General features: G+C 52.8%; 30 non-coding genes across 30 annotated transcripts; 23 read left to right on the forward strand and 7 right to left on the reverse strand.

The window, feature by feature from the left end:
* Positions 1-432: 432 nt before the first annotated feature.
* Positions 433-504, reverse strand: Trnag-ucc. The gene has a single exon. It is a non-coding gene; the product is annotated as a tRNA-Gly (tRNA).
* Positions 505-6,822: 6,318 nt separating this feature from the next.
* Trnam-cau lies at positions 6,823-6,895 on the forward strand. The gene has a single exon. It is a non-coding gene; the product is annotated as a tRNA-Met (tRNA).
* A 303-nt stretch (positions 6,896-7,198) lies between these two features.
* Trnae-uuc lies at positions 7,199-7,270 on the forward strand. The gene has a single exon. It is a non-coding gene; the product is annotated as a tRNA-Glu (tRNA).
* Positions 7,271-7,468: 198 nt separating this feature from the next.
* On the forward strand, positions 7,469-7,542 carry Trnai-aau. The gene has a single exon. It is a non-coding gene; the product is annotated as a tRNA-Ile (tRNA).
* A 581-nt stretch (positions 7,543-8,123) lies between these two features.
* Positions 8,124-8,195, reverse strand: Trnag-ucc. The gene has a single exon. It is a non-coding gene; the product is annotated as a tRNA-Gly (tRNA).
* Positions 8,196-8,542: 347 nt separating this feature from the next.
* Positions 8,543-8,613, forward strand: Trnag-gcc. The gene has a single exon. It is a non-coding gene; the product is annotated as a tRNA-Gly (tRNA).
* Positions 8,614-8,994: 381 nt separating this feature from the next.
* Positions 8,995-9,067, forward strand: Trnam-cau. Its single transcript has one exon. It is a non-coding gene; the product is annotated as a tRNA-Met (tRNA).
* A 303-nt stretch (positions 9,068-9,370) lies between these two features.
* Positions 9,371-9,442, forward strand: Trnae-uuc. The gene has a single exon. It is a non-coding gene; the product is annotated as a tRNA-Glu (tRNA).
* A 198-nt stretch (positions 9,443-9,640) lies between these two features.
* Positions 9,641-9,714, forward strand: Trnai-aau. Its single transcript has one exon. It is a non-coding gene; the product is annotated as a tRNA-Ile (tRNA).
* Positions 9,715-10,295: 581 nt separating this feature from the next.
* Trnag-ucc lies at positions 10,296-10,367 on the reverse strand. The gene has a single exon. It is a non-coding gene; the product is annotated as a tRNA-Gly (tRNA).
* A 347-nt stretch (positions 10,368-10,714) lies between these two features.
* Positions 10,715-10,785, forward strand: Trnag-gcc. Its single transcript has one exon. It is a non-coding gene; the product is annotated as a tRNA-Gly (tRNA).
* Positions 10,786-11,166: 381 nt separating this feature from the next.
* Trnam-cau lies at positions 11,167-11,239 on the forward strand. Its single transcript has one exon. It is a non-coding gene; the product is annotated as a tRNA-Met (tRNA).
* A 564-nt stretch (positions 11,240-11,803) lies between these two features.
* Trnai-aau lies at positions 11,804-11,877 on the forward strand. The gene has a single exon. It is a non-coding gene; the product is annotated as a tRNA-Ile (tRNA).
* A 581-nt stretch (positions 11,878-12,458) lies between these two features.
* On the reverse strand, positions 12,459-12,530 carry Trnag-ucc. Its single transcript has one exon. It is a non-coding gene; the product is annotated as a tRNA-Gly (tRNA).
* Positions 12,531-12,877: 347 nt separating this feature from the next.
* On the forward strand, positions 12,878-12,948 carry Trnag-gcc. Its single transcript has one exon. It is a non-coding gene; the product is annotated as a tRNA-Gly (tRNA).
* Positions 12,949-13,329: 381 nt separating this feature from the next.
* Trnam-cau lies at positions 13,330-13,402 on the forward strand. The gene has a single exon. It is a non-coding gene; the product is annotated as a tRNA-Met (tRNA).
* Positions 13,403-13,705: 303 nt separating this feature from the next.
* Positions 13,706-13,777, forward strand: Trnae-uuc. The gene has a single exon. It is a non-coding gene; the product is annotated as a tRNA-Glu (tRNA).
* Positions 13,778-13,975: 198 nt separating this feature from the next.
* Positions 13,976-14,049, forward strand: Trnai-aau. Its single transcript has one exon. It is a non-coding gene; the product is annotated as a tRNA-Ile (tRNA).
* A 581-nt stretch (positions 14,050-14,630) lies between these two features.
* Trnag-ucc lies at positions 14,631-14,702 on the reverse strand. The gene has a single exon. It is a non-coding gene; the product is annotated as a tRNA-Gly (tRNA).
* Positions 14,703-15,049: 347 nt separating this feature from the next.
* On the forward strand, positions 15,050-15,120 carry Trnag-gcc. Its single transcript has one exon. It is a non-coding gene; the product is annotated as a tRNA-Gly (tRNA).
* A 381-nt stretch (positions 15,121-15,501) lies between these two features.
* Positions 15,502-15,574, forward strand: Trnam-cau. Its single transcript has one exon. It is a non-coding gene; the product is annotated as a tRNA-Met (tRNA).
* Positions 15,575-16,138: 564 nt separating this feature from the next.
* Positions 16,139-16,212, forward strand: Trnai-aau. Its single transcript has one exon. It is a non-coding gene; the product is annotated as a tRNA-Ile (tRNA).
* Positions 16,213-16,793: 581 nt separating this feature from the next.
* On the reverse strand, positions 16,794-16,865 carry Trnag-ucc. The gene has a single exon. It is a non-coding gene; the product is annotated as a tRNA-Gly (tRNA).
* Positions 16,866-17,212: 347 nt separating this feature from the next.
* On the forward strand, positions 17,213-17,283 carry Trnag-gcc. Its single transcript has one exon. It is a non-coding gene; the product is annotated as a tRNA-Gly (tRNA).
* A 381-nt stretch (positions 17,284-17,664) lies between these two features.
* Positions 17,665-17,737, forward strand: Trnam-cau. Its single transcript has one exon. It is a non-coding gene; the product is annotated as a tRNA-Met (tRNA).
* Positions 17,738-18,040: 303 nt separating this feature from the next.
* Positions 18,041-18,112, forward strand: Trnae-uuc. The gene has a single exon. It is a non-coding gene; the product is annotated as a tRNA-Glu (tRNA).
* Positions 18,113-18,310: 198 nt separating this feature from the next.
* Trnai-aau lies at positions 18,311-18,384 on the forward strand. The gene has a single exon. It is a non-coding gene; the product is annotated as a tRNA-Ile (tRNA).
* Positions 18,385-18,965: 581 nt separating this feature from the next.
* Trnag-ucc lies at positions 18,966-19,037 on the reverse strand. The gene has a single exon. It is a non-coding gene; the product is annotated as a tRNA-Gly (tRNA).
* A 347-nt stretch (positions 19,038-19,384) lies between these two features.
* Positions 19,385-19,455, forward strand: Trnag-gcc. Its single transcript has one exon. It is a non-coding gene; the product is annotated as a tRNA-Gly (tRNA).
* Positions 19,456-19,836: 381 nt separating this feature from the next.
* Trnam-cau lies at positions 19,837-19,909 on the forward strand. The gene has a single exon. It is a non-coding gene; the product is annotated as a tRNA-Met (tRNA).
* Positions 19,910-20,424: the final 515 nt, after the last annotated feature.

Genomic DNA, 20,424 nt, shown 5'->3' on the forward strand with positions numbered 1-20,424 from the left:
ATCTTGAATACACTGGTTCTCAACCGATAAAGAGAAAATGAAAGAAAATGTCCGATTGCCGATGCGTAACAACTTTGGCCCTTGTCAGTACTTGGGCGGGTGAGCGCATGGGAACACAGGGCGCTATTGGCACTTTTACTTCCTATTTTTGTTTCTCCTTTCTTTTCGGAGCTACAGCCCGATTCGGTCAGGGAGACGCCACCGTGAAATGAAGGGGGCGTGCTGTGTGTCCCTCCTTACCTCTCTCAGTCGTTTCTCGTGCTTGTCGTTTTGATATAGGCCGATTTGAGAGCGTCAGCTCTCGCGTCAGCCGAGCAAAGTCGAGACAAGTCGAGACACACTAAGGGCTGGTATGCAGCGAGTAAGAGGGCGAAAAAACAATAATTTAAGAGCGCGTGGCAAAAGTACTCATACGCGAAATTAAAAGCCTGCTGCGGTGGCCGGGAATCGAACCCGGATCAACTGCTTGGAAGGCAACTATGCTGACCATTACACCACCACCGCACAAGCGAGCGCCGCGCGTCCGCGCTGTGTCGGCTTCCCGCCAGTCGGCAGCGGCCGAAGGTGATCGTACCTGGCAGGCGCATTTCGAGGCAGGCTAGGGGAGCACATCCAGACGCATTCGGACAGCGTATCCGCGCACACTTCGCATCCTTTGGCAAGAGTTGGGCGCCGGCAACGCAAGAGTACGCAGAGGACCGCGTTCTGGCGGCATTTTTAAGCAGAGCAGTGCAGTGCAGGATTCAGCGTCTGCAGCATCTTTTCCACAGAATGCTACGGCGCTTGACGGCAGTCCCACTTTCCCTTGAGACATCTGCGCGGCAAGCAGCGCCAAGTTACCGCTGGCCCGAGCATCGGTGGTATTACCGCTTGAGACGCGGCAGCGTGCGGACGTTCGGAGCGCTCAGTGTCACTTGCTTTGTTTACGTTGCATTTGTGCTTTCTGTTTCACGTGATTGTGCGTTGTTGTGTGTTAGTTTCATTGTTTTCAGTGTTTTGCTGTATGCAGTTAGCCCATTTGGGTTAATTTGCACGATGGTTCCCACGATTCCAAGGAAGAATACCCTGCAGTTCGAGTTTGACAAGGCTACGCGATCAGTTCAGCCAAGTTCGCTGGAAGTTCATGAATGGATCGTCGATACCATAGGCATCACCACTGATCAAGTTCACACTGCTTACTACGACCTGGATTTGTACTGCTTTTTCGTGAAGCTCCTGAATCCCCTCCTACTGGAACGACTTTTGCAGAAACATGGCGGCGGCGTCGAGTTCCGGCATCGCGATGGCACTGTGAGTACTGTCCAAGTTACTAACGCGGATGTCGAGATCTCTAACGTGCGTATTTACAACCTGCCTCCTGAAGTAGACAATTGTTTCCTGAAAGATGTGCTCACGAAATATGGCGAAGTGCGTAACATTAGACTTGAAAAGTGGTCCAGGCAACATAAGTTGCAATGTTTTTCTGGCATCAGATCGGTTGAGATGCAAGTTAAAGTCAACATCCCCTCCCATGTATTTGTTTGTGGGTATAAGGTGCAGGTTACATATTCTGGGCAAGCTTCTACGTGTTTTCACTGCAATGAAAGTGGTCATTTACGGCAAAATTGCCCTAAAAGAATGACCGTCTTAAAGCCTACTTTCCAACAACGTAAGAGGCTCACTTTAGCTGATTTAGTGACAGGCACCCAATTACCAAGTAATGAGCCGTCCCTTTCCACTGACACTGTGACTGTACATGAAAAACCTTTTGACGACGAGTTCCCTGCTATTCCTCTTGCGAAGGGCGGGGATCAGAACCCTCTCGCCCGTCCCGTCACTGCGGTAGCGTCCAAGAGACGTCGAACGTGCGACAGTAGTAGTTCGGATGATGGCGTCTCTGTACCGGTAACACCTGCCACACTTGATATCAAACGACCGGCAGCCGACATTGAGCTTTCGCAAGACGCTATACCAGAATCAAGTGTTGATGTTAATACTTCTTCGCCCGATGACGGTAGTGCTCCGTCCCAGGTTGGTTCTTGCTTACCGTCCACGTCTGTCGAGTCGGTTCCCCAACAACCCGATAGTGAACCTCAGCGCGTTGCCCACAGTGACGTCGACGGGATGTGCGCAGGTCCCCAACTCGTATCACAGCCACGCGACACTGACAACGAACACGCTGACGAGTGTGTCAACACAGAGCGAGATCTTAGCCTTGCTTGTCAACAACCTGACCGGGAGAGTGTTTCCAAACAATCCCAACGTGTGGGTAAACAAGAACTTAGCGCGTCTCCGGGAGGACTCTCCGGCGAGACGCACATGCAGGTTGCTGTAGCAGGGCAACCTTCCCAGGAGACCTGTGTCGATTCTCCGATGCCTCTTTCTGCGGAAAAAGTCGCAAGCGTCGGGAGGAACAAAAAGAAATTCCAACCGAACTTGAATGTACCACGCAGCAAACACAAACTGCAAGCCCTCTCGGATGCGACCGATGGTGATGGCCACTCTCCACCAGCTGGTTCACGAATGGATTGGTTTGCCGGTGACGATGATCACGTTAATTTAAAGTAGCTCCGTCAATTCCATGGCGCAAGCGTACAAGTTCCTGAGTGTTAATGTTAACAGGATCACGTCTGAATTGAAACTTGCAGTCTTTAGGCAGTTCGTATATGAGTCTGCCGCTGATATACTTCTATTGCAGGAATTCCTTGTTCCCGATCTGGTCATTCCCGGTTTCCACTGTATTACCAATGTTGCCTTCGAACTTAGCACTGGTACAGCCATTCTCGTGCGTGAAGGCATCCCCGTCTCAGACGTTGAAACACTGGAGTCGGGGCGTGGCATATGCTGCAAAATATTCGGCGTCACTCTCGTGAACCTGTACGCGCCCTCAGGGAGTGGACACAGGTTCGCAAGGACCGAGTTCTTTAAAGATGAACTAATTTACCTGCTTCGTAAAAATCCGACTGCCTTAATTTTAGGAGGAGATTTTAACTGTGTTGTACATCAAAAAGATCAGCGGCCGCATTTTAACTATTGTAAGGAGCTTCATGATCTGGTTTTACGCATGAATCTAAAGGATACGTGGGAACTCCTTCACCCTACCCTTGTGAAATTTACATACTTCACTTCCACCTCGAGTAGCCGCCTCGACAGAATATATGTGTCTTCTCAGCTCGGAGAACATGTTGTTGACTCGGAGGTCATTCCCGTCCCATGTAGCGATCACTGCGCCTACGCCGCCGTTATACAATTGGACAGACAACCCACCAAACGTTTCAGAAGTCACTGGATGTTCAATATTTCCCACCTTCAGGACGCCGATCTCGAGGTACTTGTCACACGGACTTGGACTTTTTGTCTTCGCTCTGTCAATCGATACCGTACGAAAGTAGAGTGGTGGACGTCCTTTGCTAAACCAAAGTTGCGTCGGACTTTGATTTCGTACTGTCATACGCAAGCAAGGGAAGCAAAGAGGACCACCGAATTTTACTATTCGATTTTACGGGAGCTCTACGACAAATCTGGCGTCAATAATATTTACACGGCTCAAATAAAGCACATCAAGGCTAAGATGCTCAGTATCAAACGTAAACAACTAGAAGGATTAAAAATCAAGTCAAAAGTCAACTCTTTTGTACAATCTGAGACAACTTCCATGTATCATCTTATTAAGCATCAGACGAACCGTAGACGCTTATTTATAGACGAACTGATAACTGATCACAGGGAACTTCTCACTCGGCAACCTGACATAGTCACGGCAATCCAGAGCTATTATCACGGCCTGTACTCGGACTTCCCAACCAATGATGGCTTGACTGCTACTGTACTCCAGTTGCTGGACACGTCTGTTACTGAGGATGATAATCGTGACTTTCTGGCTGCGTTTAGTGTCGAGGAGACTTTAGAACTTATTGTTAAGTCGCCAGCTAACAAAGCCCCAGGACTGGACGGCCTTCCCAAGGAGTTTTATCTTCGGTATTGGGATGTAATTGGTGTTACTTTTACAGAAATTTTAAATGAAATCATTGCTGGGGCGCCTGTTCCTGGTGCGATGAAGGAGGGTAAAATTGTCCTTGTTCCCAAACGCAGAGGGTGTAAGCGATTTGATAATCTGCGTCCGCTCACCCTGCTCAATTTTGACTACAAAACCATAGCCAGAGCTGTTAACACCCGAATGTCTCCGCTCATTCACAAAGTTGTCCGGCGGCACCAGGCCTGCGTGCCTGGACGGAATGCCATGTCTGCGATGTCTGAAATTCGGGACCTCATCTCCATTGCCTCAGTCACCAACCTGAATTGTGCGCTGCTTTTTCTAGACTTTCATAAAGCCTTTGATCATGTGAACCACCGATACCTTTTTCACATAATGGACAAAATAGGACTCGAGGCAGGGGTGATAACAGTCCTTCGCAATTTGATATCTGGTATATCAGCGAGGATACAAGTCAATGGACAGCTGACGCAACCGATATCCATTCGGCGGGGTGTCCCCCAGGGCAGTCCACTCTCTATGTCACTTTTTGTGCTGTCACTGGAACCCTTCCTTCGGTCTCTTTATCACCAGTTGTCAGGAGTGTCAATCTCCGGTCACACATTCATAGTCCGTGCGTACGCTGACGATGTTGCCGTACTGTTACGCAGTGACGACGAGGTGATCCGTATTAAACGGGCGATCGACCAATATAGTGAAGTGTCTGGAGCACAACTAAGTGACCGGAAATGTAAAGTGCTCGATATCAGGGGTTTCGAGAGCTTAACTATACCGTGGGCGCATGTTGTGGAATCTCACAAACTACTAGGCATCACCTTGAATAGGTGCCCTCTCAAAATGGCGGCCTCCAATTGGAAGTCCGTGACGCATCTGATACAAGGTACCATTGTCGAATGTCGCTGGCGTGCTGTGAACATTGTCGAAAAAATCAGGATTCTCAATACCTACGTCTTCTCCAAGGCGTATTATGTTGCACAGTTCTTTCCCATTCCCAAGCTTCAGGCCAGAAAGATCATGCAGGTTGCCAATCAATTCATCTGGAAGGGAAACATATTTAAATTGTCCTCCGATACGCTGGCCAAGTCGAGAACTACTGGTGGGCTTGAGTTAGTTAACATCGCCGGGAAGGCAATGGCCTTGTACATCAAGCGGACCACGACTTTACTCCATGACAGCCACTGCACTGTTACTCAAAACTTGTTCCTCACAGTGCGTCCAGCGAGTGTGCGACCACCGATTGACGTCGGAAAAATCCATTACAAATTGAAACACATCAGAGAATTTTTCCTTCATGTTAGTTATGCAGATGTGGGTGTTCTACAGCGACGACCACTGTCAACTCGGGACTTGCAACGTGAGTGGGAAAAGTCGGCGGCCCCAAATACAATAGAACAGAAGTATCCGACTACCGACTGGACAACGGTGTGGGCCAACGTCAGCTTAAAAGTACACTCTTCGGATGTTACTTCAACCTGGTACAGGGTGGTAAATAACACGATTGCCACCAATGAAAAGCTACATGCGATTGGGTTAAGTGACACAAATCTCTGTCTCTGTTGTGGGCTCATCGATTCTCTGATCCATCGGTTTACCTGCGGTGGCCATGCCCTGAATTGGCGATGGGTCAAGCAGAGGATCGCCGTCCTCTCAAGGAGCGCGGAAGACAATCTGAAGCTGGATATCCTACTGCGTCCTGACAAAAAGTTTTACCCTGCCACGAAAAACAATACGGTAATGTGGATCCTGGGGCACTATGTTAACTATATCATTAATGTTCGTGGAGAGGACGATTTTATTAGTTTTCTAACCTACATGGAGCTGGCATACTGGAAAATTCAATGTGTCACCGACAGTAAAAAATTATTCGGCAACATGATGGACATCACTTTTGAGAAACATGGCATAGGCTGACCACATTGGACGATGGAAGCCAGTCAAGAAGAAATGTATTCTGTTTTATTTCTATATTTCTTTTTTCTTAAGTTATACTTTCTGTTATACCTGGTCCATGTCTTTCTTTTCAATAGTCTCCCTCTCCTTGTTGCTTATTCATGACAATTTCACACCTCTAATGGAAGAGGAATGTCTTTGGATATGGACCAAAACACACAAACGACACACAACAAAGAAATAATGTTTATTTATAAATGTGTCAGCCCTATATACCTCGGAGCAGAGGGTTAACAACTCTAACCGACAAAATAATTATATAACAGCAAAGATAAGAAACAAAGGTTTATAACAAGTGTCTGCTTAAAGGAGTGCATCGGGGATGGGTGGGGGGAGCCATCGCGGGCAGGCCTCGGGTTTCGACCCCTGCCCGCCTTGTCTCCACCTGCCAGGACCTGACCACTCTCCTTTCGATAATAAAAAATAAAAAAAAATAAAAAAAAAAAAAAAAAAGTGGTTCAGTGGTAGAATGCTCGCCTGCCACGCGGGCGGCCCGGGTTCGATTCCCGGCCGATGCATCATTTTGCTTTTCCCGCGATAATGCTGCCGCGTGGCTTGAGCGCTTGAGATGCACGATCCACAAGAATGTGTAGCTGGATTTCCCTTGAGAAGGACCGAGAACGCAGCACTCGCGGGTCCCCACTAGGACGCTCGCATCATGTTCTACAGACTAGCGTCGGCCTGGCCTCACAAGTTGCTGGGTCCGGGTGCCTCCGAGGCACTGAACTTCAACGACAAGGAGTGCTGCCTATCGTTGCAACAGCAGCAGCAGCACCGCAATCAACTGGGCCGGCAGTGCACGTGTAGCAACAGAACACGTTATCCAGGAAGTACAGTGTCTCTACGTCTAATATTGGGTAAGGTGTTTACCCAGTTTCCAGGACAAGCGGTGCACCCGTGCCTCGGTAGCGCAGTAGGCAGCGCGTAAGTCTCATAATCTTAAGGTCGTGAGTTTGATCCTCACCCGGGGCATTTAATTTTCTGTGACATGGTGGTGCTGTTGCTAGGGCGCCAACGTATTTCTTGTTTGTTATCCACAGCGTTTCAACGCTTCAGCGGGAAAATGTTTACTTCCTGTTATTGCTACTTACAGCTTCCCTTTTCCTCTTCTCCCAGCAGAGCGTGAAGCCAAAAGCATTGCTCTGCGACGTTTGAGGTGCGCGCCTTGCCAGTCAGTATGTGCAAAGATGCTCGCAAAGAGAGGGGGGCGCCGACGCGGCACTCGACACGAAATGCGACAAGCGACCGTACGAACGGTCGAACGAAACGGCCACATCCGGTGTGGTCTAGTGGCTAGGATACCTGGCTTTCACCCAGGAGGCCCGGGTTCGATTCCCGGTACCGGAACGGAATTTTTTCCACACGAATCGTGACAAGTTTGAGCTGTCCGAGCGGCCGTTTCCCGTCCTGCTCGCAATATAGCTACTGTTTCGTGACCGTCAGCAGAATATAGACTAGGGAAGCAGACACACGACGACCATAGAAATGGTGTGCGGCTTCATGCCACCTGTTTCCAGCGTAGGGCTGAGCAACTGCATCTGCCGAGGCCCGTTAGCTCAGTTGGTTAGAGCGTCGTGCTAATAACGCGAAGGTCGTGGGTTCGATCCCCCCACGGGCCACTACTCTTTTCCTACTACGAAAAGGCGGCGCCGATTTCAGCTGGCGAGTGTGGTGACCAAAAGATCATCACCCTGCGTGGAAGTTGATAGAGGATCCGAACCCGACTCGTCGGGGAGCGCTACAGCATTCACTCGGCAATGGCCATAATATCTTGAATACACTGGTTCTCAACCGATAAAGAGAAAATGAAAGAAAATGTCCGATTGCCGATGCGTAACAACTTTGGCCCTTGTCAGTACTTGGGCGGGTGAGCGCATGGGAACACAGGGCGCTATTGGCACTTTTACTTCCTATTTTTGTTTCTCCTTTCTTTTCGGAGCTACAGCCCGATTCGGTCAGGGAGACGCCACCGTGAAATGAAGGGGGCGTGCTGTGTGTCCCTCCTTACCTCTCTCAGTCGTTTCTCGTGCTTGTCGTTTTGATATAGGCCGATTTGAGAGCGTCAGCTCTCGCGTCAGCCGAGCAAAGTCGAGACAAGTCGAGACACACTAAGGGCTGGTATGCAGCGAGTAAGAGGGCGAAAAAACAATAATTTAAGAGCGCGTGGCAAAAGTACTCATACGCGAAATTAAAAGCCTGCTGCGGTGGCCGGGAATCGAACCCGGATCAACTGCTTGGAAGGCAACTATGCTGACCATTACACCACCACCGCACAAGCGAGCGCCGCGCGTCCGCGCTGTGTCGGCTTCCCGCCAGTCGGCAGCGGCCGAAGGTGATCGTACCTGGCAGGCGCATTTCGAGGCAGGCTAGGGGAGCACATCCAGACGCATTCGGACAGCGTATCCGCGCACACTTCGCATCCTTTGGCAAGAGTTGGGCGCCGGCAACGCAAGAGTACGCAGAGGACCGCGTTCTGGAGGCATTTTTAAGCAGAGCAGTGCAGTGCAGGATTCAGCGTCTGCAGCATCTTTTCCACAGAATGCTACGGCGCTTGACGGCAGTCCCACTTTCCCTTGAGACATCTGCGCGGCAAGCAGCGTCAAGTTACCGCTGGCCCGAGCATCGGTGGTTCAGTGGTAGAATGCTCGCCTGCCACGCGGGCGGCCCGGGTTCGATTCCCGGCCGATGCATCATTTTGCTTTTCCCGCGATAATGCTGCCGCGTGGCTTGAGCGCTTGAGATGCACGATCCACAAGAATGTGTAGCTGGATTTCCCTTGAGAAGGACCGAGAACGCAGCACTCGCGGGTCCCCACTAGGACGCTCGCATCATGTTCTACAGACTAGCGTCGGCCTGGCCTCACAAGTTGCTGGGTCCGGGTGCCTCCGAGGCACTGAACTTCAACGACAAGGAGTGCTGCCTATCGTTGCAACAGCAGCAGCAGCACCGCAATCAACTGGGCCGGCAGTGCACGTGTAGCAACAGAACACGTTATCCAGGAAGTACAGTGTCTCTACGTCTAATATTGGGTAAGGTGTTTACCCAGTTTCCAGGACAAGCGGTGCACCCGTGCCTCGGTAGCGCAGTAGGCAGCGCGTAAGTCTCATAATCTTAAGGTCGTGAGTTCGATCCTCACCCGGGGCATTTAATTTTCTGTGACATGGTGGTGCTGTTGCTAGGGCGCCAACGTATTTCTTGTTTGTTATCCACAGCGTTTCAACGCTTCAGCGGGAAAATGTTTACTTCCTGTTATTGCTACTTACAGCTTCCCTTTTCCTCTTCTCCCAGCAGAGCGTGAAGCCAAAAGCATTGCTCTGCGACGTTTGAGGTGCGCGCCTTGCCAGTCAGTATGTGCAAAGATGCTCGCAAAGAGAGGGGGGCGCCGACGCGGCACTCGACACGAAATGCGACAAGCGACCGTACGAACGGTCGAACGAAACGGCCACATCCGGTGTGGTCTAGTGGCTAGGATACCTGGCTTTCACCCAGGAGGCCCGGGTTCGATTCCCGGTACCGGAACGGAATTTTTTCCACACGAATCGTGACAAGTTTGAGCTGTCCGAGCGGCCGTTTCCCGTCCTGCTCGCAATATAGCTACTGTTTCGTGACCGTCAGCAGAATATAGACTAGGGAAGCAGACACACGACGACCATAGAAATGGTGTGCGGCTTCATGCCACCTGTTTCCAGCGTAGGGCTGAGCAACTGCATCTGCCGAGGCCCGTTAGCTCAGTTGGTTAGAGCGTCGTGCTAATAACGCGAAGGTCGTGGGTTCGATCCCCCCACGGGCCACTACTCTTTTCCTACTACGAAAAGGCGGCGCCGATTTCAGCTGGCGAGTGTGGTGACCAAAAGATCATCACCCTGCGTGGAAGTTGATAGAGGATCCGAACCCGACTCGTCGGGGAGCGCTACAGCATTCACTCGGCAATGGCCATAATATCTTGAATACACTGGTTCTCAACCGATAAAGAGAAAATGAAAGAAAATGTCCGATTGCCGATGCGTAACAACTTTGGCCCTTGTCAGTACTTGGGCGGGTGAGCGCATGGGAACACAGGGCGCTATTGGCACTTTTACTTCCTATTTTTGTTTCTCCTTTCTTTTCGGAGCTACAGCCCGATTCGGTCAGGGAGACGCCACCGTGAAATGAAGGGGGCGTGCTGTGTGTCCCTCCTTACCTCTCTCAGTCGTTTCTCGTGCTTGTCGTTTTGATATAGGCCGATTTGAGAGCGTCAGCTCTCGCGTCAGCCGAGCAAAGTCGAGACAAGTCGAGACACACTAAGGGCTGGTATGCAGCGAGTAAGAGGGCGAAAAAACAATAATTTAAGAGCGCGTGGCAAAAGTACTCATACGCGAAATTAAAAGCCTGCTGCGGTGGCCGGGAATCGAACCCGGATCAACTGCTTGGAAGGCAACTATGCTGACCATTACACCACCACCGCACAAGCGAGCGCCGCGCGTCCGCGCTGTGTCGGCTTCCCGCCAGTCGGCAGCGGCCGAAGGTGATCGTACCTGGCAGGCGCATTTCGAGGCAGGCTAGGGGAGCACATCCAGACGCATTCGGACAGCGTATCCGCGCACACTTCGCATCCTTTGGCAAGAGTTGGGCGCCGGCAACGCAAGAGTACGCAGAGGACCGCGTTCTGGCGGCATTTTTAAGCAGAGCAGTGCAGTGCAGGATTCAGCGTCTGCAGCATCTTTTCCACAGAATGCTACGGCGCTTGACGGCAGTCCCACTTTCCCTTGAGACATCTGCGCGGCAAGCAGCGTCAAGTTACCGCTGGCCCGAGCATCGGTGGTTCAGTGGTAGAATGCTCGCCTGCCACGCGGGCGGCCCGGGTTCGATTCCCGGCCGATGCATCATTTTGCTTTTCCCGCGATAATGCTGCCGCGTGGCTTGAGCGCTTGAGATGCACGATCCACAAGAATGTGTAGCTGGATTTCCCTTGAGAAGGACCGAGAACGCAGCACTCGCGGGTCCCCACTAGGACGCTCGCATCATGTTCTACAGACTAGCGTCGGCCTGGCCTCACAAGTTGCTGGGTCCGGGTGCCTCCGAGGCACTGAACTTCAACGACAAGGAGTGCTGCCTATCGTTGCAACAGCAGCAGCAGCACCGCAATCAACTGGGCCGGCAGTGCACGTGTAGCAACAGAACACGTTATCCAGGAAGTACAGTGTCTCTACGTCTAATATTGGGTAAGGTGTTTACCCAGTTTCCAGGACAAGCGGTGCACCCGTGCCTCGGTAGCGCAGTAGGCAGCGCGTAAGTCTCATAATCTTAAGGTCGTGAGTTCGATCCTCACCCGGGGCATTTAATTTTCTGTGACATGGTGGTGCTGTTGCTAGGGCGCCAACGTATTTCTTGTTTGTTATCCACAGCGTTTCAACGCTTCAGCGGGAAAATGTTTACTTCCTGTTATTGCTACTTACAGCTTCCCTTTTCCTCTTCTCCCAGCAGAGCGTGAAGCCAAAAGCATTGCTCTGCGACGTTTGAGGTGCGCGCCTTGCCAGTCAGTATGTGCAAAGATGCTCGCAAAGAGAGGGGGGCGCCGACGCGGCACTCGACACGAAATGCGACAAGCGACCGTACGAACGGTCGAACGAAACGGCCACATCCGGTGTGGTCTAGTGGCTAGGATACCTGGCTTTCACCCGGGTTCGATTCCCGGTACCGGAACGGAATTTTTTCCACACGAATCGTGACAAGTTTGAGCTGTCCGAGCGGCCGTTTCCCGTCCTGCTCGCAATATAGCTACTGTTTCGTGACCGTCAGCAGAATATAGACTAGGGAAGCAGACACACGACGACCATAGAAATGGTGTGCGGCTTCATGCCACCTGTTTCCAGCGTAGGGCTGAGCAACTGCATCTGCCGAGGCCCGTTAGCTCAGTTGGTTAGAGCGTCGTGCTAATAACGCGAAGGTCGTGGGTTCGATCCCCCCACGGGCCACTACTCTTTTCCTACTACGAAAAGGCGGCGCCGATTTCAGCTGGCGAGTGTGGTGACCAAAAGATCATCACCCTGCGTGGAAGTTGATAGAGGATCCGAACCCGACTCGTCGGGGAGCGCTACAGCATTCACTCGGCAATGGCCATAATATCTTGAATACACTGGTTCTCAACCGATAAAGAGAAAATGAAAGAAAATGTCCGATTGCCGATGCGTAACAACTTTGGCCCTTGTCAGTACTTGGGCGGGTGAGCGCATGGGAACACAGGGCGCTATTGGCACTTTTACTTCCTATTTTTGTTTCTCCTTTCTTTTCGGAGCTACAGCCCGATTCGGTCAGGGAGACGCCACCGTGAAATGAAGGGGGCGTGCTGTGTGTCCCTCCTTACCTCTCTCAGTCGTTTCTCGTGCTTGTCGTTTTGATATAGGCCGATTTGAGAGCGTCAGCTCTCGCGTCAGCCGAGCAAAGTCGAGACAAGTCGAGACACACTAAGGGCTGGTATGCAGCGAGTAAGAGGGCGAAAAAACAATAATTTAAGAGCGCGTGGCAAAAGTACTCATACGCGAAATTAAAAGCCTGCTGCGGTGGCCGGGAATCGAACCCGGATCAACTGCTTGGAAGGCAACTATGCTGACCATTACACCACCACCGCACAAGCGAGCGCCGCGCGTCCGCGCTGTGTCGGCTTCCCGCCAGTCGGCAGCGGCCGAAGGTGATCGTACCTGGCAGGAGCATTTCGAGGCAGGCTAGGGGAGCACATCCAGACGCATTCGGACAGCGTATCCGCGCACACTTCGCATCCTTTGGCAAGAGTTGGGCGCCGGCAACGCAAGAGTACGCAGAGGACCGCGTTCTGGAGGCATTTTTAAGCAGAGCAGTGCAGTGCAGGATTCAGCGTCTGCAGCATCTTTTCCACAGAATGCTACGGCGCTTGACGGCAGTCCCACTTTCCCTTGAGACATCTGCGCGGCAAGCAGCGTCAAGTTACCGCTGGCCCGAGCATCGGTGGTTCAGTGGTAGAATGCTCGCCTGCCACGCGGGCGGCCCGGGTTCGATTCCCGGCCGATGCATCATTTTGCTTTTCCCGCGATAATGCTGCCGCGTGGCTTGAGCGCTTGAGATGCACGATCCACAAGAATGTGTAGCTGGATTTCCCTTGAGAAGGACCGAGAACGCAGCACTCGCGGGTCCCCACTAGGACGCTCGCATCATGTTCTACAGACTAGCGTCGGCCTGGCCTCACAAGTTGCTGGGTCCGGGTGCCTCCGAGGCACTGAACTTCAACGACAAGGAGTGCTGCCTATCGTTGCAACAGCAGCAGCAGCACCGCAATCAACTGGGCCGGCAGTGCACGTGTAGCAACAGAACACGTTATCCAGGAAGTACAGTGTCTCTACGTCTAATATTGGGTAAGGTGTTTACCCAGTTTCCAGGACAAGCGGTGCACCCGTGCCTCGGTAGCGCAGTAGGCAGCGCGTAAGTCTCATAATCTTAAGGTCGTGAGTTCGATCCTCACCCGGGGCATTTAATTTTCTGTGACATGGTGGTGCTGTTGCTAGGGCGCCAACGTATTTCTTGTTTGTTATCCACAGCGTTTCAACGCTTCAGCGGGAAAATGTTTACTTCCTGTTATTGCTACTTACAGCTTCCCTTTTCCTCTTCTCCCAGCAGAGCGTGAAGCCAAAAGCATTGCTCTGCGACGTTTGAGGTGCGCGCCTTGCCAGTCAGTATGTGCAAAGATGCTCGCAAAGAGAGGGGGGCGCCGACGCGGCACTCGACACGAAATGCGACAAGCGACCGTACGAACGGTCGAACGAAACGGCCACATCCGGTGTGGTCTAGTGGCTAGGATACCTGGCTTTCACCCAGGAGGCCCGGGTTCGATTCCCGGTACCGGAACGGAATTTTTTCCACACGAATCGTGACAAGTTTGAGCTGTCCGAGCGGCCGTTTCCCGTCCTGCTCGCAATATAGCTACTGTTTCGTGACCGTCAGCAGAATATAGACTAGGGAAGCAGACACACGACGACCATAGAAATGGTGTGCGGCTTCATGCCACCTGTTTCCAGCGTAGGGCTGAGCAACTGCATCTGCCGAGGCCCGTTAGCTCAGTTGGTTAGAGCGTCGTGCTAATAACGCGAAGGTCGTGGGTTCGATCCCCCCACGGGCCACTACTCTTTTCCTACTACGAAAAGGCGGCGCCGATTTCAGCTGGCGAGTGTGGTGACCAAAAGATCATCACCCTGCGTGGAAGTTGATAGAGGATCCGAACCCGACTCGTCGGGGAGCGCTACAGCATTCACTCGGCAATGGCCATAATATCTTGAATACACTGGTTCTCAACCGATAAAGAGAAAATGAAAGAAAATGTCCGATTGCCGATGCGTAACAACTTTGGCCCTTGTCAGTACTTGGGCGGGTGAGCGCATGGGAACACAGGGCGCTATTGGCACTTTTACTTCCTATTTTTGTTTCTCCTTTCTTTTCGGAGCTACAGCCCGATTCGGTCAGGGAGACGCCACCGTGAAATGAAGGGGGCGTGCTGTGTGTCCCTCCTTACCTCTCTCAGTCGTTTCTCGTGCTTGTCGTTTTGATATAGGCCGATTTGAGAGCGTCAGCTCTCGCGTCAGCCGAGCAAAGTCGAGACAAGTCGAGACACACTAAGGGCTGGTATGCAGCGAGTAAGAGGGCGAAAAAACAATAATTTAAGAGCGCGTGGCAAAAGTACTCATACGCGAAATTAAAAGCCTGCTGCGGTGGCCGGGAATCGAACCCGGATCAACTGCTTGGAAGGCAACTATGCTGACCATTACACCACCACCGCACAAGCGAGCGCCGCGCGTCCGCGCTGTGTCGGCTTCCCGCCAGTCGGCAGCGGCCGAAGGTGATCGTACCTGGCAGGCGCATTTCGAGGCAGGCTAGGGGAGCACATCCAGACGCATTCGGACAGCGTATCCGCGCACACTTCGCATCCTTTGGCAAGAGTTGGGCGCCGGCAACGCAAGAGTACGCAGAGGACCGCGTTCTGGCGGCATTTTTAAGCAGAGCAGTGCAGTGCAGGATTCAGCGTCTGCAGCATCTTTTCCACAGAATGCTACGGCGCTTGACGGCAGTCCCACTTTCCCTTGAGACATCTGCGCGGCAAGCAGCGTCAAGTTACCGCTGGCCCGAGCATCGGTGGTTCAGTGGTAGAATGCTCGCCTGCCACGCGGGCGGCCCGGGTTCGATTCCCGGCCGATGCATCATTTTGCTTTTCCCGCGATAATGCTGCCGCGTGGCTTGAGCGCTTGAGATGCACGATCCACAAGAATGTGTAGCTGGATTTCCCTTGAGAAGGACCGAGAACGCAGCACTCGCGGGTCCCCACTAGGACGCTCGCATCATGTTCTACAGACTAGCGTCGGCCTGGCCTCACAAGTTGCTGGGTCCGGGTGCCTCCGAGGCACTGAACTTCAACGACAAGGAGTGCTGCCTATCGTTGCAACAGCAGCAGCAGCACCGCAATCAACTGGGCCGGCAGTGCACGTGTAGCAACAGAACACGTTATCCAGGAAGTACAGTGTCTCTACGTCTAATATTGGGTAAGGTGTTTACCCAGTTTCCAGGACAAGCGGTGCACCCGTGCCTCGGTAGCGCAGTAGGCAGCGCGTAAGTCTCATAATCTTAAGGTCGTGAGTTCGATCCTCACCCGGGGCATTTAATTTTCTGTGACATGGTGGTGCTGTTGCTAGGGCGCCAACGTATTTCTTGTTTGTTATCCACAGCGTTTCAACGCTTCAGCGGGAAAATGTTTACTTCCTGTTATTGCTACTTACAGCTTCCCTTTTCCTCTTCTCCCAGCAGAGCGTGAAGCCAAAAGCATTGCTCTGCGACGTTTGAGGTGCGCGCCTTGCCAGTCAGTATGTGCAAAGATGCTCGCAAAGAGAGGGGGGCGCCGACGCGGCACTCGACACGAAATGCGACAAGCGACCGTACGAACGGTCGAACGAAACGGCCACATCCGGTGTGGTCTAGTGGCTAGGATACCTGGCTTTCACCCGGGTTCGATTCCCGGTACCGGAACGGAATTTTTTCCACACGAATCGTGACAAGTTTGAGCTGTCCGAGCGGCCGTTTCCCGTCCTGCTCGCAATATAGCTACTGTTTCGTGACCGTCAGCAGAATATAGACTAGGGAAGCAGACACACGACGACCATAGAAATGGTGTGCGGCTTCATGCCACCTGTTTCCAGCGTAGGGCTGAGCAACTGCATCTGCCGAGGCCCGTTAGCTCAGTTGGTTAGAGCGTCGTGCTAATAACGCGAAGGTCGTGGGTTCGATCCCCCCACGGGCCACTACTCTTTTCCTACTACGAAAAGGCGGCGCCGATTTCAGCTGGCGAGTGTGGTGACCAAAAGATCATCACCCTGCGTGGAAGTTGATAGAGGATCCGAACCCGACTCGTCGGGGAGCGCTACAGCATTCACTCGGCAATGGCCATAATATCTTGAATACACTGGTTCTCAACCGATAAAGAGAAAATGAAAGAAAATGTCCGATTGCCGATGCGTAACAACTTTGGCCCTTGTCAGTACTTGGGCGGGTGAGCGCATGGGAACACAGGGCGCTATTGGCACTTTTACTTCCTATTTTTGTTTCTCCTTTCTTTTCGGAGCTACAGCCCGATTCGGTCAGGGAGACGCCACCGTGAAATGAAGGGGGCGTGCTGTGTGTCCCTCCTTACCTCTCTCAGTCGTTTCTCGTGCTTGTCGTTTTGATATAGGCCGATTTGAGAGCGTCAGCTCTCGCGTCAGCCGAGCAAAGTCGAGACAAGTCGAGACACACTAAGGGCTGGTATGCAGCGAGTAAGAGGGCGAAAAAACAATAATTTAAGAGCGCGTGGCAAAAGTACTCATACGCGAAATTAAAAGCCTGCTGCGGTGGCCGGGAATCGAACCCGGATCAACTGCTTGGAAGGCAACTATGCTGACCATTACACCACCACCGCACAAGCGAGCGCCGCGCGTCCGCGCTGTGTCGGCTTCCCGCCAGTCGGCAGCGGCCGAAGGTGATCGTACCTGGCAGGAGCATTTCGAGGCAGGCTAGGGGAGCACATCCAGACGCATTCGGACAGCGTATCCGCGCACACTTCGCATCCTTTGGCAAGAGTTGGGCGCCGGCAACGCAAGAGTACGCAGAGGACCGCGTTCTGGAGGCATTTTTAAGCAGAGCAGTGCAGTGCAGGATTCAGCGTCTGCAGCATCTTTTCCACAGAATGCTACGGCGCTTGACGGCAGTCCCACTTTCCCTTGAGACATCTGCGCGGCAAGCAGCGTCAAGTTACCGCTGGCCCGAGCATCGGTGGTTCAGTGGTAGAATGCTCGCCTGCCACGCGGGCGGCCCGGGTTCGATTCCCGGCCGATGCATCATTTTGCTTTTCCCGCGATAATGCTGCCGCGTGGCTTGAGCGCTTGAGATGCACGATCCACAAGAATGTGTAGCTGGATTTCCCTTGAGAAGGACCGAGAACGCAGCACTCGCGGGTCCCCACTAGGACGCTCGCATCATGTTCTACAGACTAGCGTCGGCCTGGCCTCACAAGTTGCTGGGTCCGGGTGCCTCCGAGGCACTGAACTTCAACGACAAGGAGTGCTGCCTATCGTTGCAACAGCAGCAGCAGCACCGCAATCAACTGGGCCGGCAGTGCACGTGTAGCAACAGAACACGTTATCCAGGAAGTACAGTGTCTCTACGTCTAATATTGGGTAAGGTGTTTACCCAGTTTCCAGGACAAGCGGTGCACCCGTGCCTCGGTAGCGCAGTAGGCAGCGCGTAAGTCTCATAATCTTAAGGTCGTGAGTTCGATCCTCACCCGGGGCATTTAATTTTCTGTGACATGGTGGTGCTGTTGCTAGGGCGCCAACGTATTTCTTGTTTGTTATCCACAGCGTTTCAACGCTTCAGCGGGAAAATGTTTACTTCCTGTTATTGCTACTTACAGCTTCCCTTTTCCTCTTCTCCCAGCAGAGCGTGAAGCCAAAAGCATTGCTCTGCGACGTTTGAGGTGCGCGCCTTGCCAGTCAGTATGTGCAAAGATGCTCGCAAAGAGAGGGGGGCGCCGACGCGGCACTCGACACGAAATGCGACAAGCGACCGTACGAACGGTCGAACGAAACGGCCACATCCGGTGTGGTCTAGTGGCTAGGATACCTGGCTTTCACCCAGGAGGCCCGGGTTCGATTCCCGGTACCGGAACGGAATTTTTTCCACACGAATCGTGACAAGTTTGAGCTGTCCGAGCGGCCGTTTCCCGTCCTGCTCGCAATATAGCTACTGTTTCGTGACCGTCAGCAGAATATAGACTAGGGAAGCAGACACACGACGGCCATAGAAATGGTGTGCGGCTTCATGCCACCTGTTTCCAGCGTAGGGCTGAGCAACTGCATCTGCCGAGGCCCGTTAGCTCAGTTGGTTAGAGCGTCGTGCTAATAACGCGAAGGTCGTGGGTTCGATCCCCCCACGGGCCACTACTCTTTTCCTACTACGAAAAGGCGGCGCCGATTTCAGCTGGCGAGTGTGGTGACCAAAAGATCATCACCCTGCGTGGAAGTTGATAGAGGATCCGAACCCGACTCGTCGGGGAGCGCTACAGCATTCAATCGGCAATGGCCATAATATCTTGAATACACTGGTTCTCAACCGATAAAGAGAAAATGAAAGAAAATGTCCGATTGCCGATGCGTAACAACTTTGGCCCTTGTCAGTACTTGGGCGGGTGAGCGCATGGGAACACAGGGCGCTATTGGCACTTTTACTTCCTATTTTTGTTTCTCCTTTCTTTTCGGAGCTACAGCCCGATTCGGTCAGGGAGACGCCACCGTGAAATGAAGGGGGCGTGCTGTGTGTCCCTCCTTACCTCTCTCAGTCGTTTCTCGTGCTTGTCGTTTTGATATAGGCCGATTTGAGAGCGTCAGCTCTCGCGTCAGCCGAGCAAAGTCGAGACAAGTCGAGACACACTAAGGGCTGGTATGCAGCGAGTAAGAGGGCGAAAAAACAATAATTTAAGAGCGCGTGGCAAAAGTACTCATACGCGAAATTAAAAGCCTGCTGCGGTGGCCGGGAATCGAACCCGGATCAACTGCTTGGAAGGCAACTATGCTGACCATTACACCACCACCGCACAAGCGAGCGCCGCGCGTCCGCGCTGTGTCGGCTTCCCGCCAGTCGGCAGCGGCCGAAGGTGATCGTACCTGGCAGGCGCATTTCGAGGCAGGCTAGGGGAGCACATCCAGACGCATTCGGACAGCGTATCCGCGCACACTTCGCATCCTTTGGCAAGAGTTGGGCGCCGGCAACGCAAGAGTACGCAGAGGACCGCGTTCTGGCGGCATTTTTAAGCAGAGCAGTGCAGTGCAGGATTCAGCGTCTGCAGCATCTTTTCCACAGAATGCTACGGCGCTTGACGGCAGTCCCACTTTCCCTTGAGACATCTGCGCGGCAAGCAGCGTCAAGTTACCGCTGGCCCGAGCATCGGTGGTTCAGTGGTAGAATGCTCGCCTGCCACGCGGGCGGCCCGGGTTCGATTCCCGGCCGATGCATCATTTTGCTTTTCCCGCGATAATGCTGCCGCGTGGCTTGAGCGCTTGAGATGCACGATCCACAAGAATGTGTAGCTGGATTTCCCTTGAGAAGGACCGAGAACGCAGCACTCGCGGGTCCCCACTAGGACGCTCGCATCATGTTCTACAGACTAGCGTCGGCCTGGCCTCACAAGTTGCTGGGTCCGGGTGCCTCCGAGGCACTGAACTTCAACGACAAGGAGTGCTGCCTATCGTTGCAACAGCAGCAGCAGCACCGCAATCAACTGGGCCGGCAGTGCACGTGTAGCAACAGAACACGTTATCCAGGAAGTACAGTGTCTCTACGTCTAATATTGGGTAAGGTGTTTACCCAGTTTCCAGGACAAGCGGTGCACCCGTGCCTCGGTAGCGCAGTAGGCAGCGCGTAAGTCTCATAATCTTAAGGTCGTGAGTTCGATCCTCACCCGGGGCATTTAATTTTCTGTGACATGGTGGTGCTGTTGCTAGGGCGCCAACGTATTTCTTGTTTGTTATCCACAGCGTTTCAACGCTTCAGCGGGAAAATGTTTACTTCCTGTTATTGCTACTTACAGCTTCCCTTTTCCTCTTCTCCCAGCAGAGCGTGAAGCCAAAAGCATTGCTCTGCGACGTTTGAGGTGCGCGCCTTGCCAGTCAGTATGTGCAAAGATGCTCGCAAAGAGAGGGGGGCGCCGACGCGGCACTCGACACGAAATGCGACAAGCGACCGTACGAACGGTCGAACGAAACGGCCACATCCGGTGTGGTCTAGTGGCTAGGATACCTGGCTTTCACCCGGGTTCGATTCCCGGTACCGGAACGGAATTTTTTCCACACGAATCGTGACAAGTTTGAGCTGTCCGAGCGGCCGTTTCCCGTCCTGCTCGCAATATAGCTACTGTTTCGTGACCGTCAGCAGAATATAGACTAGGGAAGCAGACACACGACGACCATAGAAATGGTGTGCGG

The sequence above is a fragment of the Schistocerca piceifrons genome, unplaced genomic scaffold, assembly GCF_021461385.2.
Source record: "Schistocerca piceifrons isolate TAMUIC-IGC-003096 unplaced genomic scaffold, iqSchPice1.1 HiC_scaffold_458, whole genome shotgun sequence".
Lineage (NCBI taxonomy): Eukaryota > Metazoa > Arthropoda > Insecta > Orthoptera > Acrididae > Schistocerca > Schistocerca piceifrons.